The sequence below is a fragment of the Lactuca serriola genome, chromosome 3 (genome assembly GCF_051521515.1).
Source record: "Lactuca serriola cultivar US96UC23 chromosome 3, Lser_US96UC23_V15, whole genome shotgun sequence".
Classification (NCBI taxonomy): domain Eukaryota; kingdom Viridiplantae; phylum Streptophyta; class Magnoliopsida; order Asterales; family Asteraceae; genus Lactuca; species Lactuca serriola.
In genome coordinates this window covers 139,585,095-139,601,523 of record NC_136410.1, presented here as the reverse complement: position 1 = coordinate 139,601,523, position 16,429 = coordinate 139,585,095, and positions in this window count along the sequence as shown.

Sequence of the window (16,429 nt, the reverse complement as noted above, 5' to 3'; positions counted from 1 at the left end):
CCCGCGTATGGCTTATGGGTCTCTTACACTTCGGCCCAAAAAGAGGTCTACTCACAATAACAATTCAATTATAGCCCAATCCATAAATTGAAAAGTTAAATAAATTTATTCCTCGGAAACGATCGTTACAAATCTCCCCCTCTTGAATTAGACTTCGTCCTCGAAGTCTGCTGCTACTGAATCTGAAAATAACTCCAGGTAATGCTCCTGCATCTCCTCCTCCGATTCCCATGTCCACTCTGTACCCTTCTGGTGCTGCCACTGCACCTTCACTAGCTGAATTACCTTGTTCCTCAAGGTCTTCGTCTTCTGGTCCAGAATCGCAACCGGCCTCTCAATATAATTCAGGCTGCTATCAACCTGAATGTCCTCTAAGGGAACAACTGCTGACTCATCCACCAAACACTTCCTCAACTAGGAAACATGGAAAGTATTGTGGATCTGGCTAAGCTCTGCCGGAAGATCCAACTGATAAGCAACCCGACCCACCCGGGCCAAAACCCTAAAAGGACCAATGAACCTGGGGCCCAACTTGCTCCTCTTCCGAAACCTGATGGCACCCTTCCAGGGTGATACCTTCAGGAGGACCATGTCGCCTTCCTGAAACTCCAAGTCTGATCGCCTCCTGTCGGCGTAACTCTTCTGCCGACTCTGCGCAGTCTGCAGCCTACCGCGTACCTGATGGATCAACTCTGTCGTCTTGAGCACCACTTCGATGCTCCCAATGACACGCTGACCGACCTCACCCCAACAAATTAGGGTCCTTCACTTCCTCCCGTAGAGCATCTCGAAAGGAGGGCGGTCAATACTCGCATGGTAACTGTTGTTATACGAAAATCCCGCTAACGGAAGATACGTATCCCAACTGCCACCGAAATCTAGGACACATGCCCGGAGCATGTCCTCAAGAGTCTGAATCATCCTCTCGCTCTGTACGTCCGTCTGAGGGTGGAAAGCGGTGCTGAAATGGAGACGAGTACCCATCTCTTCATGAAACTGCTTCCAAAATCTGGAAGTAAAATGTACATCCCGGTCTGACACCACTGAAACAAGCACCCTATGCCGTGCCACCACCTCTCGTACATAAATATCGGCTAGCTTCCCAGCCGATATGCTCTCTCCTAGATCGGTATAAAATGAGCACTCTTCGTCAACCGGTCCACTGTAACCCAAATCGCATCCACTCCTCGTGCGGTCCTGGGAAACTTAGTGATGAAATCCATGGTGATATCCTCCCATTTCCACACAGGAATGTCTAACGGCTGCATCTTGCCGTGAGGTCTCTGGTGCTCCGCCTTAACCTTCCTGCAGGTCAGGCATCTTTCCACATACCAGGTCACATCTCGCTTCATGCAGGGCCACCAATAATCGGGTCTAAGATCTCTATACATCTTTGTTGCCCCTGGATGAATGGAGAATCGAGACTTATGAGCCTCGTCCATCAGCACTTGCCATACTCCGCCCCAGTACGGCACCTAGACCCTCCCATGAAGGGTCAACAATCCTCGACTATCATAGTCAAAGGAAGCTACTCGGCCCATGATCCTCTCACACTTCTGCCACTCCTCCTTGAGGCCCTCGGCATGCGCCTCTTTAATTTGCTCCAACAATATAGTAATCACTGTCATCCTCAAACAAATGTCTCTGATCGGGGTTGCTGCTGCCTTGCGGCTTAGGGCGTCGGCCATTACGTTGGCCTTCCCCGGGTGATAAAGGATCTCACAGTCATAATCCTTCAACACATCTAACCATCGGCTCTGCCTCATGTTCAGATTCGGCTGATCCATGAGGTACCTCAAGCTCTTGTGATCCATGTAAATGGTACACCGGACCCCATAGAGGTAATGTCTCCAAATCTTGAGGGCAAACACCACTGCCCCCAACTCTAAATCATGTATGGGATAGTTAGCCTCGTGAGGCTTCAACTGTCTCAAGGCGTAAGCTATCACACGGCCTCGCTGCATTAACACTGCTCCCATACCTGTGATCGAAGCATCACAATAGACCACAAAATCCTCTACTCTCTCTGGCAGGGTAAGAATCGGTGTCTCACACAATCTCTGCCTGAGGGTCTCAAATGTTGCCTGCTGCTCAGGCCCCCAGTGAAACACCACCGACTTCTTAGTCAGCCGGGTGAGCGGTACTGCTATCTTGGAGAAATCCTGAATGAACCTCCTGTAGTACCCTGTCAAACCTAGGAAACTCCGAATCTCAGATGGAGACCTCGGGACCTCCCACTGCATCACGGCCTTTATCTTGGACGGATCTACCAAAATACCCTTCTGGTTGACGAGGTGTCCAAGGAACTGCACCTCGCGCAACCAGAACTTCGCGAAAAGTCTCTCCCTCCTCAAAATCTCTAGCACCTCCCTCAGGTGCTCCTCGTGCTGCTCCTGAGTCTTGGAATAAACCAAGATGACATCAATGAATACTATCACTGATCGATCCAACAACGGCCTACATACGCAGTTCATGAGGTCCATGAATGCGGCTGGGGCGTTGGTGAGCCCAAACGGCATCACCACGAGCTCATAATGGCCATACCGGGTCTTGAAAGCAGTCTTCTGCACATCCTCATCCCTGATTCTCATCTGATGATACCCGAAGCGTAAATCGATCTTGGAAAACCAAGACGCTCCCTGCAGCTGATCAAACAAATCATTTATCCTTGGGAGTGGGTAACGGTTCTTCACCGTTACCTTATTCAACTCCCGATAATCAATACACATACGGTGCGACCCGTCCTTCTTCTTCACAAACAAAATCGATGCTCCCCAGGGCGAACTTCTCGGCCTGATAAAACCCTTATCTAGCAGCTCATGCAGCTGCGTAGACAACTCCTGCATCTCTGGAGGAGCCAACCGATACGGTGCCTTGGCTATCGGAGCCACACCACGGATTAGGTCAATCCCGAACTCAACCTACATCTCGGGAAGTATTCCAGGAAAATCCTCTAGAAATACATCTGGGTAATCTCGCACTACCGGAACATCATCAACTGTCATCTTGCCCTTCTCCTGGGCATCTAAAACATAGGCAACATAACCGACGTGTTGTGGTCTCTCGCCCTGAATCACTAACTTTCCCCCACTGGAAGAGCGAACCCTCACTAACTGCAGCTCACAATTGATCACCGCCCCATTGGGGCTCAGCCAATCCATACCTACTATAACCTTACTCCCTCGCAGGGGAATATGGACCAAGTCCATCGGAAAATGATCATCGAATAACTGTAGAGAACATCCTCTGTGTACCCTTGCAATCCTAACGGTCCTATCAGCTGCTATCTCAACCTCAAGTGGACAATCTAGCTCCCCTGGAGCTATGCTAAATCTCTTGCTAAGCGCAAGAGAGACGAATGATCGGGTAGCTACCGAATCAAACAATACTGTAGCTGAAATGCCGTTCACTGAGAACGACCCTATACAAAACATATAACCATAAGAAACAAGCAATAATACATTCCGAGATAAGGGAAAAATACATACCCGTCACTACGTCAGGAGTCGCTCGCGCCTCCTCTGCTTTCAGCTGAAAAGCCCTACTCTTCGCCATCGGCGTCTCAGCTCGGCCCTAACGGCCATCTTTAATCCTCAACGTAGCACGAGCAGGTGCTGACACCTTCCCCGCAAGAGCTAAACTTGGACACTGGGACTTTTTATGTCTCCTCTGATTGCACTGAAAGCAAATCAGATCTGATGCCGCAATGGTGGTAGTAGTGGATGTACAATCTCTGCTCATATGCCCAGTCCGGCCGCACTTGTAGCAGCCGACACTCCCTGCCTTGCACACCTCATCGTGCAATCTCCCACACTTGCCACACTGACCGTGGCTCTGTTGACTCCTAGCTCTGTGATCTGAACCCTTTAGCTTTTTGCCCGAACCCCCTGAACGTGGAGCTGCCTCCGGCTTCCTCTTTCTCTCCATCTCAAGGTTAATCTCTCTCTCTCTCTCTCTCTCTCTCTCTCTCTCTCTCTCGAGCCCTAGCAATCATGTCATCTAGCGTTTTACAGCTGGACCAGCTCACAAACTGGCGAATATCACTTCGCAACATCTCATGATACCGAGCCTTCTTCATTTCCTCATCAACTGCGTACTGAGGAACGAGAAGTGCCCTCTCCCTGAACTTGGCGGTGATCTCCGCCACTGTCTCTGTCGTCTGGGTGAGGTCCAGAAACTCTCTGGCCAACTGCTGCACCTCAATAACCGGTGCAAACTCATCCCTGAACCTGGTAGTAAAGTTAGCCCAGGTCATAGCATCCAAAGCTGCGTCATCTCCAATGGCATGTCCGACCTCCTCCCACCAATCCCGTGCCTTGTCCTTCAGAAGACAGGATGCCAATCTGACCTTGTCCCCCTCAGGACATTTGCTTGTGCGGAATGCATTGACCACATCCGCCAACCATCTAGTACTCGATATGGGGTCCCGCACCCCGTGATAATCCGGAGCTCCGCATGCCCGAAAATCCCTAAACGTAAGCATGCGTGACCCCATCATGGCCGCCACCTCAGCATGAAATGTGCCTACTCTCTCCTCCATACCCTCCTTGATCGAACCAAAGATCACAGGAGTCTGCTCAAGTATGATGCACGTAATCTCTGAAGAGAGAAACTCCCTAGTCTGCTCGACCAACTGCCCGACCTCCGGGGCTGTCCTGGTCCCTCTCCGACACCTGAACTGCTGACTGCTGGTCTAGGGCGAACAACCACCATTCTGAAAATACATCACAATAAACGTCAGAACACTGATATGACTCGAGGGATCATTACTACTACCGGCTTTTTGGTCTCATCTCAGCCTTCCTCGATTCAAGTACGGATCCTCTGCTTCCAGTAGTATGGTCCCCTACTACCTTCCACATCTATCCGTACTTTCCTCAAGAATTGCCTCGACTCCACCTAGCCACTACTACTGCTGCTGATCTCTACGACTCTCTTCCTAGGCTTGTCTTAAGGAAATCTCTGACTCATCCCAAACAGTCCTCATCTGCTGAAGGCCTCCTTGTAATGCCAATTAACCTTTACGTGAATACCATCACATATGGCGAGGCTCAGATAATCCTTTGAGTAAAAGACTCATCCCCACAACGGTTAGACTCAAACAAGAGCTGCGCAGCAGGGACAAATCCAACACTCTGAGATTATTCAACCCTATTCACATGTGATGTGGCGTATTCACCTAATGACTAACTCCCATCACTCAGAGTCCCACAAGCACGAAGAAAACAACATTCGGACACGGAAAACTACTCAAGAAATTATATCCTCATAATGAGAAAATGTACTAGCATACATGTAACATCCCGAGTTCAGGAGTGCAAGTTCAGGGTTCAAAGTGAAAATGTATAAGGGCAACTCGGCGAGTCCATGGGTGGACTCGGCGAGTAGAGTCGCGACTTTGGTCGCGTATTAAGTGGCCAACTCGGCGAGTCGGCGGCTGGACTCGGCGAGTTGGTGCTGGGCGAGGAAAACCCTAATCTTCGAGGTTTGCCCCTTATTTAAAGGAAGTTGTGCCTTCACTTCAGCCTCTATTTACCCTGAGAGTTCCAGAGAAAACCCTAATCGTGAGAAACTCCATTATTGAGAAGATTGAAGCTTGGAAGAGGGAATTTGTGAAGAGAAGTTGGAGGACTTCGAGGATAGCACCAAGAGGGCTTGTGGATCTGAAGTCTACATCAGTTTAGGCTCACCTTTAGGGTAAGAATCCTCTGTCTTGAATCCTTTTTCCCTTATTGTCATCCATGGTGGTTGTTTTGGGGTTTTTGGAGGATTTCATGAGTCATTTCGGGATTGGAAGATGGATTCGAGGATGCTACCTCAGATCTGGAGTAGTGGTGATCCAAAATCGCATAAAGTCCCTGTTCTTGAGTGATTAGTGAAGCCATCATGTCCCCAAACCCTAGCCCTAGAGTGTAAGATGCCTAGATCTCTTTGGATTCACGTAAAGTTTGCCACTTTACGTGATGGATGGGTTGTAGGAGGATAGATCTACGTTTTGGATCAATTGCATGGCCTGGAAGGTTCTGTTTGGGATGAGATCTAGAGGCACTCAGCGAGTCACAAAGGTGTACTCGGCGAGTTGCTTGAAGATGGTCTGGAACTCGGCGAGTTGGAAGAACAACTTGGCGAGTAGGTTGAAGATAGCCTTAGACTCGGCGAGTCTGTTCTTGGACTCGGCGAGTCTGGTCGTCAGGTCCAAGTTTCTTCTGGTTGAGCTGTGACTCGGTGAGCCAAGGGATGACTCGGTGAGTCGAGTGACGAAGGACTCAGTGTGCTGGACTTGGCGAGTCTTGGGGTGACTCGGCGAGTTAAGTCGCGGATGGGGGAGATTCTGTGTATGTGGACTCGACGAGTCATTGGGATGACTCGACGAGTAGAGTCAGTCAGGGGTTGGTTTTGGCCAAGGGTTGACCAGTTATTTTCCAGGGGCATTTTGGTAATTGTTGAATATTGTTTTGAGTTTAGTGTCTTGGTGTTGGCCAGTGTTGGAGATCGTATCAGTGGTTGGAGTAGCTTGGGTTTATCTGTTCAGTCGGCAATTCCGAGGTGAGTTATCCTCACTATATCAACAGGGTCTAAGGCACCAAGGCCGACCCTTTATCGGATTGAGATCCGAGTATTTGTTGTTATGATATTGCTTTGATATGTTGCATCCTGGTAGCTAGGATAGTATATGTTAGAGACCTGGTTGAGGTCGGTATCCTGAGATGTAGGTTGATGCTATGCTAGTGACCGGTTAGGTCGGTATCCTGGTTAGGACGATGATATGTTATGTGATCTGTTTGATCGGTTTTTTGACTGTGAATTGTTATATGATTGCGTGTTTATGTGCACATGGTTGTTTGGACTGGAGTTGGGTTGAGGCGGGTCCTGCTTTGTGCTGTAGGCCAAGATACCCAGGGCGGACTGGTTGTCCCGAAGGCCCAGCGAGCGGTCCGGATAGGCTGTAGGCCCCAAGAGGGCGGACTAGACGTGCCGAGGCTCGGATAGTGGACCAGGCCGACTGAAGGCCCGATGCGGGCGGACCAATCATACTGTAGACTTAGAGAGTGGACCGGGTGGATTGAAGGCCCGGTGCGGGCGGACCAATCATTCTGCAGACTCGATGTATATGGCTAGACTCGGAGGGTGGACCAGGTGGACTGTTGGCCGGTGTGGCGGACCAGTCACACAGTAGACCCGAAGTGCATGGCTGTTCTGTGATCGGATATGATATGGCATGTTATGCGTGTATGGTATATGTGGTTGGTATTTTGGGGATATCTCACTAAGCTTTCGGGCTTACAGTTGTGGTTTTATGTTTTTCAGGTTCTTCAGGTGACCGTGGCAAGGCGAAGGCGTGATCGTACCGCTCCTCATGTTTATGATGTGACGTGATTTTGGGAATACTGTAATTTAATTGTATTGACAACCTTTTTGTGATAATTTAATGAAATCGGGTTGTTTTTGAAAAGTTTAAATTGGTTGAAATTTTTCGGTCGTTACAAGTTGGTATCAGAGCCTTGGTTTTAGTGAATTGGAGGAACACTCGTGTGACTCCAGTCTCAAATCGAGGAGGGTTTTCAAAAGAGAATTTAAAACGGTTTTCAAAATGAGTAAAATGAGGACGCGGGAGTACGATCAGCCGGAGCCAGTAAGTAACCCCAAAATAGCATACATGATATTTGTTTTTGAGTATTGTTAGAACAGCATGCTAGTGCTAGGCTAGGGATCTTCAGGATTTCATGATAATGTTGTCTGATTTATGATGCCTGTTAGCCTAGGATTTCCTTGTGGGAGATTTCCAGTGTTCCTCTAGTAGTGAGGGTTGAGCGCTTGTTTTGTATGTTTTCACTAGGGTGTTGTGGTAGTACTTCATGCAAATATGGGTAGGTGTGGAAGGTAGTATGGGCCCGTACTACTGAAAGCACAGGACCCATATGTGTATCAGGGAAACCATGACCTCTAGGGTTGGGTTGAGAGTTGGTTCCCGGGTTAGTGGGAAGTGTCTGAGATTTTGTGGTGTTATTTCAGTATGGAGATTCCGAGATATGCTGGGAGTGGATCCGGGTCAGGATCGGGAGCAGGAGAGGGAGTTCCGGGTGGGTCAGTACCGCCTGAGGTTATTGGTCAGATGAGCACATCCGAGTTGGATGCAAGGATTCGTGAGATCCTGCATGATGAGGTTGCTGCGTTGTTCCGGGCCGAGTTGCCGGAACTGTTTGGGTCGATCAAGACTGCCATGGTTGAGTATTTTGATGAGCGCTATGCAGCTCTCACAGAGACGGCTGCCGCGGCGGCTACAGCGGCTGTAGCAGCGGCAGGGGGAGGAGCTGGTCGGGGTTTTCAGTATCGGGACTTCGATAATACGAAGCCTCCCACCTTTGATGGAGTTCAGAACCCGATTGTTGCTATGAGATTGTTATCGGACATGGAGGGGTGTTTCTTCACGTGTTCATGCCCTGCTGATCAGAGGGTGAGGTGTGCTCTGAACCTGTTGAGGCTCGGGGCGAAGGATTGGTGGAGATTGACCATGGGGTCATATTCGGATGCGTAGAGGGCTGCGGTTTCATGGGATCAGTTCAGAGAGATGTTCAACCCTCGTTATGTTCCGTGGGTTGAGAGAGACAGATTAGCTCAGGAGTTCCTTGAGCTGAAGCAGGGTTCGGAGTCGGTGACTGAGATCACCAGGATGTTCACTGAGAGGGCGATGTTCTGCCCAGAGTTCACTTCAGAGCAGGCTTAGATGTCTCGATATCTGAGCATGCTCAAGAGGGATATCAGACAGTTTGTGTCTACGCAGAGGTGCGAGACTTTGTTGGAGTTGCAGGAGGCCGCCAGGCGGCGTGAGTTAGAGATTGAGTTGCAGTTGCGTGAGCTGAGGCAGGCTCCGGTGCAGTCGCAGCCGGCGCCGAAACGGTCCAAGACCGTTGATTCTAGGGTGGGAGATCTTAGCAGCCACACTTGTGGGAAGTGTGGGAGGGGTCACACCGGAGTTTGTAGGTCCGGTGGTGCATGTCGCAAGTGCGGAAAGGAGGGGCACTATGCGAGGGATTGTCGGCAGTCAGCGCTGGTTCGGGATTTGAGGATTTGTTATCATTGTCATCAGGTTGGGCACTTGAGGGTCAACTGTCCACAGCTTGCTGCAAGACCGGTGTAGGCTCCAGCACCGGCCACTTTGAGGATCACGGGTGGAGGTCAGGGTGGAGTGGAGCCCCCAAGGGCTTAGGGTCGTGCTTTTCAGCTTGTAGCAGAGGAGGTCAGAGCAGTTCCAGATGCGGCTGCGGGTATGTTTCTTTCTTGATGCCTTGTTTATCTTGTGGTTATTGTGGGGTATTGTTTATCTGCTAGTCTCATTGTGTGGTTCGGTGTGGTATTCGTTGTTCTTTGAGCGTTATGGTATGGTTATGGGATAGTGATAGGAATTTCATTGGTTATCTTTCATGAGGGTTATTAGTGGAAATCTGGCGTTGGTCTGAAGGTCGAGTAGCATCTGCTTTCTGAGGAGTGGTTTGCTTCAGATTGAGTTTCTTTCGAGCGGAATGATCAGTGTGGAAATGTGATTTTTGTGAAGGTTGTTAGTGCTAGTGGGAATCAGTCCACGTGTAAGTGTTGGTTTTGTGCAGGGTTGTTTTGGGAGGTCGGTGATAGTGACCGATGGTTGATAATCAGTGCTATAAGTGGGGAAGAATTGGAAAATTCTCCGGAAGATCGATGAGCACGTGAGTTTGCTTAGCTGTTTGGGATTCAGCAGTGTTCTGTCAGCCCAGAGCGTAGGCTGGTATGAGTAAGTGGCAGGCATGCGGGGCGAGATACAGACCTAGGGCATTTGATTGTAGAGGGCCTGGGATCAAATCGGGATTGAGTATGTATGATGGAAATAGAGTTCGAAACCCCTAGAGGGCTAGAATAGTATGCATGGGCGGATTTCCCGGAGAGAAAACTTGGAATAATGAATGATAGTTGAGCGGTCCGGAGAGACTGAAGGCCGGTAGGCGTACCAGTCAGGCCGAAGGCTCGGAGAACGGTCCAGCCAGACTGAAGGCACTGGAGGGCGGTCCAGATTGGCTGAAGGTTCTGAGAGTGGTCCAGATCGACTGAAGGCCTGGTAAGGCGGTCCAGTCATGCTGAGGACTCTACAGGTATCGTTAGGCCGGTTCGAGGAAATGGATTGAGTATGTTGCGATGTGTAGCATTAGAAGGTCTGGCCCCGGGTATTGATCTTGATTAGTAGAGATGGTGCATGGACTCAAGGGTCCTTGCGAGCAGATTCAGAGTAGGTGTATCGCTGGGATATCGGTTATGCTTAAAAAGAGTGATGTAGCGTTGAGCGAGCACCGTAGCACTTGTCATAGTGACAAGGCGGCCAAGTGGATTTCCTTGGTAAAGGAAAGAGAGAGGAGTGTAACTCTGAGAGGGAGTGCAAATTGACGGAAGTGAAAGCGGCAAAGCAGAGTTATGATTAGAATGATCCAATTATGGTCTTTGAGCAGCATGATTGCGGCAATGGCATGGAATCACATCCGGATGGGATGTCTGCTGAGGTCGCGGAAGGGATTTCGCGGGTTTAGAGCCAAGAGACTCGGAAGGGATGCAGGGATGGAGTCTTGGACTCCCAGCTTGATTCTGATCAAGGAGTTGTGTATGTAATGGTGGTTCAACCGGGGGGGGGGATGTTTGGAAGTGTCGTCAGTGTGTCGGGTTTTCCCAACCCGAGAGTGCTAGGGCTAGTTCAACATGTGCGTGTGATTGCAAGAAGAGAACTCATGGGAGTTGCTCTGAGACTAAAGGATGTGCCCTTCTGTCAACCTGGAGTGGTTAGAGATGGACTCAAATCGGGATTCCGGTGGTTCATGGTTATTTCTAGCTCATATGGGCCGAGTGATTGTTGTGATTTGGAGCAGTGTTGCATTATGGGTAGTACTCAGTTCATAAGTGTGGTTATCAGAGGTCGAAGCCGGTGGCCGGCTTGAAGCAGTGGTCGGAACACCGCGGGAAGGAAAAGTGAGTTTCGGGTTTCTATGGTTTTGCTTTGAGGAACCTGGTTTGGTTAATGTCAGGTGGTGCGTTGCGGGAGTATTTCTGGAGTTGAGATATCGCAGGCTTCGAGGACGAAGCCTAATTTAAGTGGGGGAGAATTGTAACATCCCGAGTTCAAGAGTGCAATTTCAGGGTTCAAAGTGAAAATGTATAAGGGCAACTCGGCGAGTAGAGTCGCGACTTTGGTCGCGTGTTAAGTGGCCAACTCGGTGAGTCAGTGGCTGGACTCGGCGAGTTGGTGCTGGGTGAGGAAAACCCTAATCTTCGGGGTTTGCCCCCTATTTAAAGGAAGTTATGCCTTCTCTTCAGCCTCTATTTACCCTGAGAGTTCCAGAGAAAAACCCAAATCGTGAGAAACTCCATTATTGAGAGGATTGAAGCTTGGAAGAGGGAATTTATGAAGAGAAGTTGGAGGACTTCGAGGATAGCACCAAGAGGGCTTGTGGATCTGAAGTCTACATCAGTTTAGGCTCATCTTTGGGGTAAGAATCCTCTGTCTTGAACCCTTTTTCCCTTATTGTCATCCATGGTGGTTGTTTTGGGGTTTTTGGAGGATTTCATGAGTCATTTCGGGATTGGAAGATGGATCTGAGGATGCTACCTCAGATCTGGAGTAGTGGTGATCCAAAATCGCATAAAGTCCCTGTTCTTGAGTGATTAGTGAAGCCATCATGTCCCCAAACCCTAGCCCTAAAGTGTAAGATGCCTAGATCTCTTTGGATTCACGTAAAGATTGCCACTTTACATGATGGATGGGTTGTAGGAGGCTAGATCTACGTTTTGGATCAATTGCATGGCCTGGAAGGTTCTGTTTGGGATGAGATCTAGAGGCATTCGGCGAGTCACAAAGGTGTACTCGGCGAGTTGTTTGAAGATGGTCTGGAACTCGGTGAGTTGGAAGAACAACTCGGCGAGTAGGTTGAAGATAGCCTTAGACTCGGCGAGTTTGTTCTTGGACTCGGCGAGTCTGGTCGTGAGGTCAAAGTTTCTTCTGGTTGAGCTGTGACTCGGTGAGTCAAGGGATGACTCGGTGAGTCGAGTGAGGAAGGACTCATAGTGCTGGACTCGGCGAGTCTTGGGGTGACTCGGCAAGTTAAGTCACGGATGGGGGAGATTCTGTGTATGTGGACTCGGCGAGTCATTGGGATGACTCGGCGAGTAGAGTCAGTCAGGGGTTGGTTTTGGCCAAGGGTTGACTAGTTATTTTCCAGGGGCATTTTGGTAATTGTTGAATATTGTTTTGAGTTCAGTGTCTTGGTGTTGGCCAGTGTTGGAGATCGTATCAGTGGTTGGAGTAGCTTGGGTTTATCTGTTCAGTCGGCAATTCCGAGGTGAGTTGTACTCACTATATCAACAGGGTCTAAGGCACCAAGGCCGGCCCTTTATCGGATTGAGATCCGGGTATCTGTTGTTATGATATTGCTTTGATATGTTGCATCCTGGTAGCTAGGATGGTATATGTTAGAGACCTGGTTGAGGTCGGTATCCTGAGATGTAGGTTGATGCTATGCTAGTGACCGGTTAGGTCGGTATCCTGGTTAGGACGATGATATGTTATGTGATCTGTTTGATCGGTTTGTTGACTGTGAATTGTTATATGATTGCATGTTTATGTGCACATGGTTGTTTGGACTAGAGTTGGGTTGAGGCGGGTCCTGCTTTGTGTTGTAGGCCAAGATACCCAGGGCGGACCGGTTGTCCCGAAGGCCCAGCGAGCGGTCCGGATAGGCTGTAGGCCCTAAGAGGGCGGACCATACGTGCCGAGGCTCGGAGAGTAGACCAGGCCGACTGAAGGCCCGGTGCGGGCAGACCAATCATACCGTAGACTCAGAGAGTGGACCGGGTGGATTGAAGGCCCGGTGCGGGCGGACCAATCATTCTGCAGACTCGATGTATATGGCTAGACTCGGAGGGTGGACCAGGTGGACTGTTGGCCGGTGTAGCGGATCAGTCACACAGTAGACCCGAAGTGTATGGTTGTTCTGTGATCGGATATTATATGGCATGGTATGCGTGTATGGTATATGTGGTTGGTATTTTGGGGATATCTCATTAAGCTTTCGGGCTTACAGTTGTGGTTTTATGTTTTTCAGGTTCTTCAGGTGACCGTGGCAAGGCGAAGGCGTGATCGTACCGCTCCTCGTGTTTATGATGTGACGTGATTCTGGGAATACTTTAATTCAATTGTATTGAGAACCTTTTTGTGATAATTTAATGAAATCGGGTTGTTTTTGAAAAGTTTAAATTGGTTGAAATTTTTCGGTCGTTACAATACAATGCTAAGCTCATGCTATCAGGCATAACCTAAACAGGCTAGCCTACTGCTGTCTACTCAATACTAGCATGCAATTCTCATAAAGCTAAAATACATAAAGCAGGCACCTAATGCATCCTCCTAGATCCTTAGTCCTACACTAGCATGTTGTTCTACTGAAACAAATAATCATAATATAAACTTGTATGGGTAATTTAGGAGTACTTACTTGAGCTCGGCTGATCGCATGCACCACACCCTTTTCTCTTTATCAAAACTCTTTTCTTTCTAAATTCTTTTTCAAAAATGTTTTTTTTTCTTTTAAAACCTTTTTGCCATTTCCTTAGTTTGAGTTCAGACGCACCCAAGAGTGTATCTGAATCCCTCAAACCAAGGCTCTGATACCAACTTGTTACATCCCAAAAATACGACCCAAAAATTTTGTTTTAAATAATAATAAAATTCATAACACTTAATATAATATAATAAAAACCATACGTCGAGTAACTCAAAAGGCATAATAAAAGTGTCGTATCAAAAACTGTATCAAATCATATCTAAGTATCTAAACAAAACTCCCAGGAATAAAGCTGAAGTGGTGGTGTGTGCGATGCCATCATCCCGAGCTCTTCCCTTTACTTGCGGAAGTACTGAAACCAAAACTGAAACTGTAAGCACAAAGCTTAGTGAGCTCCCCCAAACTACCACATACCATACAATAACATGTAAACACATACTGGGCCTTGCCCACTACATCGGACCGAAGTCCGGAAACTGCATCGGACCGAGGTCCGGAACTAACCAGGGCCTTGCCCTCTGCATCGGACCAGAGTCTGAAAACTGCATCGAACCGATGTCCGAAACTAACCAGGGCCTTGCCCACTGCATCGGACCGGAGTCCGGAAACTACATCGGACCGAAATCCGGAAGTAACTGGGACCTTGTCCCCTGCATCGGACCGAAGTCCGGAACTAACCGCATCGGACCGAATTTCGGAACTGACTGAGCATAACATAGCATAGTATAAACATATCAACTAGCCTGAACACATAAACTGTACACATAACATATAAATCCTGTCTGAGCCATGAAGGCATCAAACATACTAACTACTGCATCAGACCGAAGTCCGAAAACTACTGCTAGCTAAATAGGCCGACATTGTGGCCTTAGACCCGTTCCTACTGGAAGGAAACTCACCTCGTGATGCTGACTGCTGAACTCCTGAATGAGAAATCCCTGACTGCTGCTCCGGCTGCTTCCCAGCTATCATAGGAAATAAAATACTAAATAAGAATAGGGATTCCTCTATGGGTAAAATGACCATTTTACCCCTACTATGGTGTGGGACACAAACATGGCCTAAATCCTTAATTCCTTCTAAGTCCATCTATGGCCCAACTATAGGCCCATTAATGGCCCAATTTACTATATTGGGCCTAGAACCCTTTTATTGGGCCTTACTCAAGACCAATACTAAATCCTTGGTCCTTAGCAACTGAAGTCTGATGGGCCATAAAGGACCAAGGACCCTAAGCCTGAAACCCAGCCCACACAAAGGCCCAATACTCGAACCCCAAAATGGCAGTGTACGTGGGGCATACACCAAGGTACGCTGAGCGTACCGGCTGCTGGCTTGTACGCGGCGCATACTTCCTCTTACGCCCAGCGTACAACTCTGTTAAGCCAACATCTCATTAAGTGCTCAACAATCCGATCCAGAAGCTACAAATCCAGATCCTAAGCTTATTCCATGACTTAAGCCATAAAGTTGCTTACAGGTCTCATAAAGGCTCAAACTTCCACAAATAACATTCTACTTCCATAAAACTAACTAGATCTCATGCATGGTTCCATATAAGCCACAAAGATCGAAACTTTCCTGCTATGGGGGTTCTTGAGCTTCAAGGATAGCAATCCCATGCTCCAAAAACGAAGTTGCAATATAAAGGTCCTTCCTTTGGACCTAAATGGTCCAAACTTCCAAAAACTCCTATATCTAAACTTACAAGAGGAAAGTTGGAAGCTTTATACCTCTTTTGAATGCCAAATGAAGGAATGATCCCAGATCTATGAGCTCAAGGTGCTCAAGTTCTTCTTCTTCCACTTTTCTTCTTCTCCTTCTTCATAAAATAAGCTCAAAGATCAAACACACACAAACAAGGAGCAAAGGGGATGAACTAGGGTTTCTCTGGAGTGAATGATAAGTGAGGAGGCCAAATGGGAGGCTATAATGGGGTTTAAATACGCCTCAACCCCTAAAATTAGGGTTTGCCACCTGGTCGTGTACGCTGGGCGTACCATAAGGTACGCTGCGCGTACGCTCAGCCTCCCCGCGTTTCATTTAATCAGTACGCCCAACGTACAAGGGGATTACGCCCCGCCTACGGCTTAAGGGTTGCTTACACTTCGGCCCAAAAAGAGGTCTACTCACAATAACAATTCAATTATAGCCCAATCCATAAACTGATGAATTAAATAAATTTATACCTCGGAAACGATCGTTACATTAATACCTTTGATCTCTTTAAATCCATGCTTCTGGTTGAAATTCGAAAACCAAAGCTTCTCAGAACCTCTCTAGCCTCCAAAAGTCGTCCAAAGCCTCCAGCAAAAGTTAGGGTTCGAATGAGAAATGATCTTTATATAGATTCCAAAAATTAACCCCAACTCGTCGAGTTTTTGGGACAAACTCGCCGACTTTTTCACTAAAATCGCGTGTACGGCAAGGCATTCTTGTATCGGGAATCTTATAGGCAACTCATCAAGTTAGTTGAATAAACTCGATGAGTTCTTCTTCAAATTTGGTTGTTTCTTCAAAATTCAATTTCCAACCTTCCAATTGCTCAATCCACTTCCTTTTTCATCCAAGCATGTCTTTAAGGCTGAAAATGAAATTTAAACATAATTAAGCACCTTTTGTTCATAAATTAAGACAAAAACAACAAAAAGTATTAAGATAATGTATGAATTATATTACTAAATATGCACATATCAAGTGCATATCCCTATAGTTGATCAACATTACTTCTATGTACTATGTTATTCTAGGGAATTGGTCATTATAACATCTAGGTAATATCTCTTCCTAGACTATCAGACATCATAACTCTTAGGAGTAATATCATAGTTTACAACTAGGTATAACATTTATGG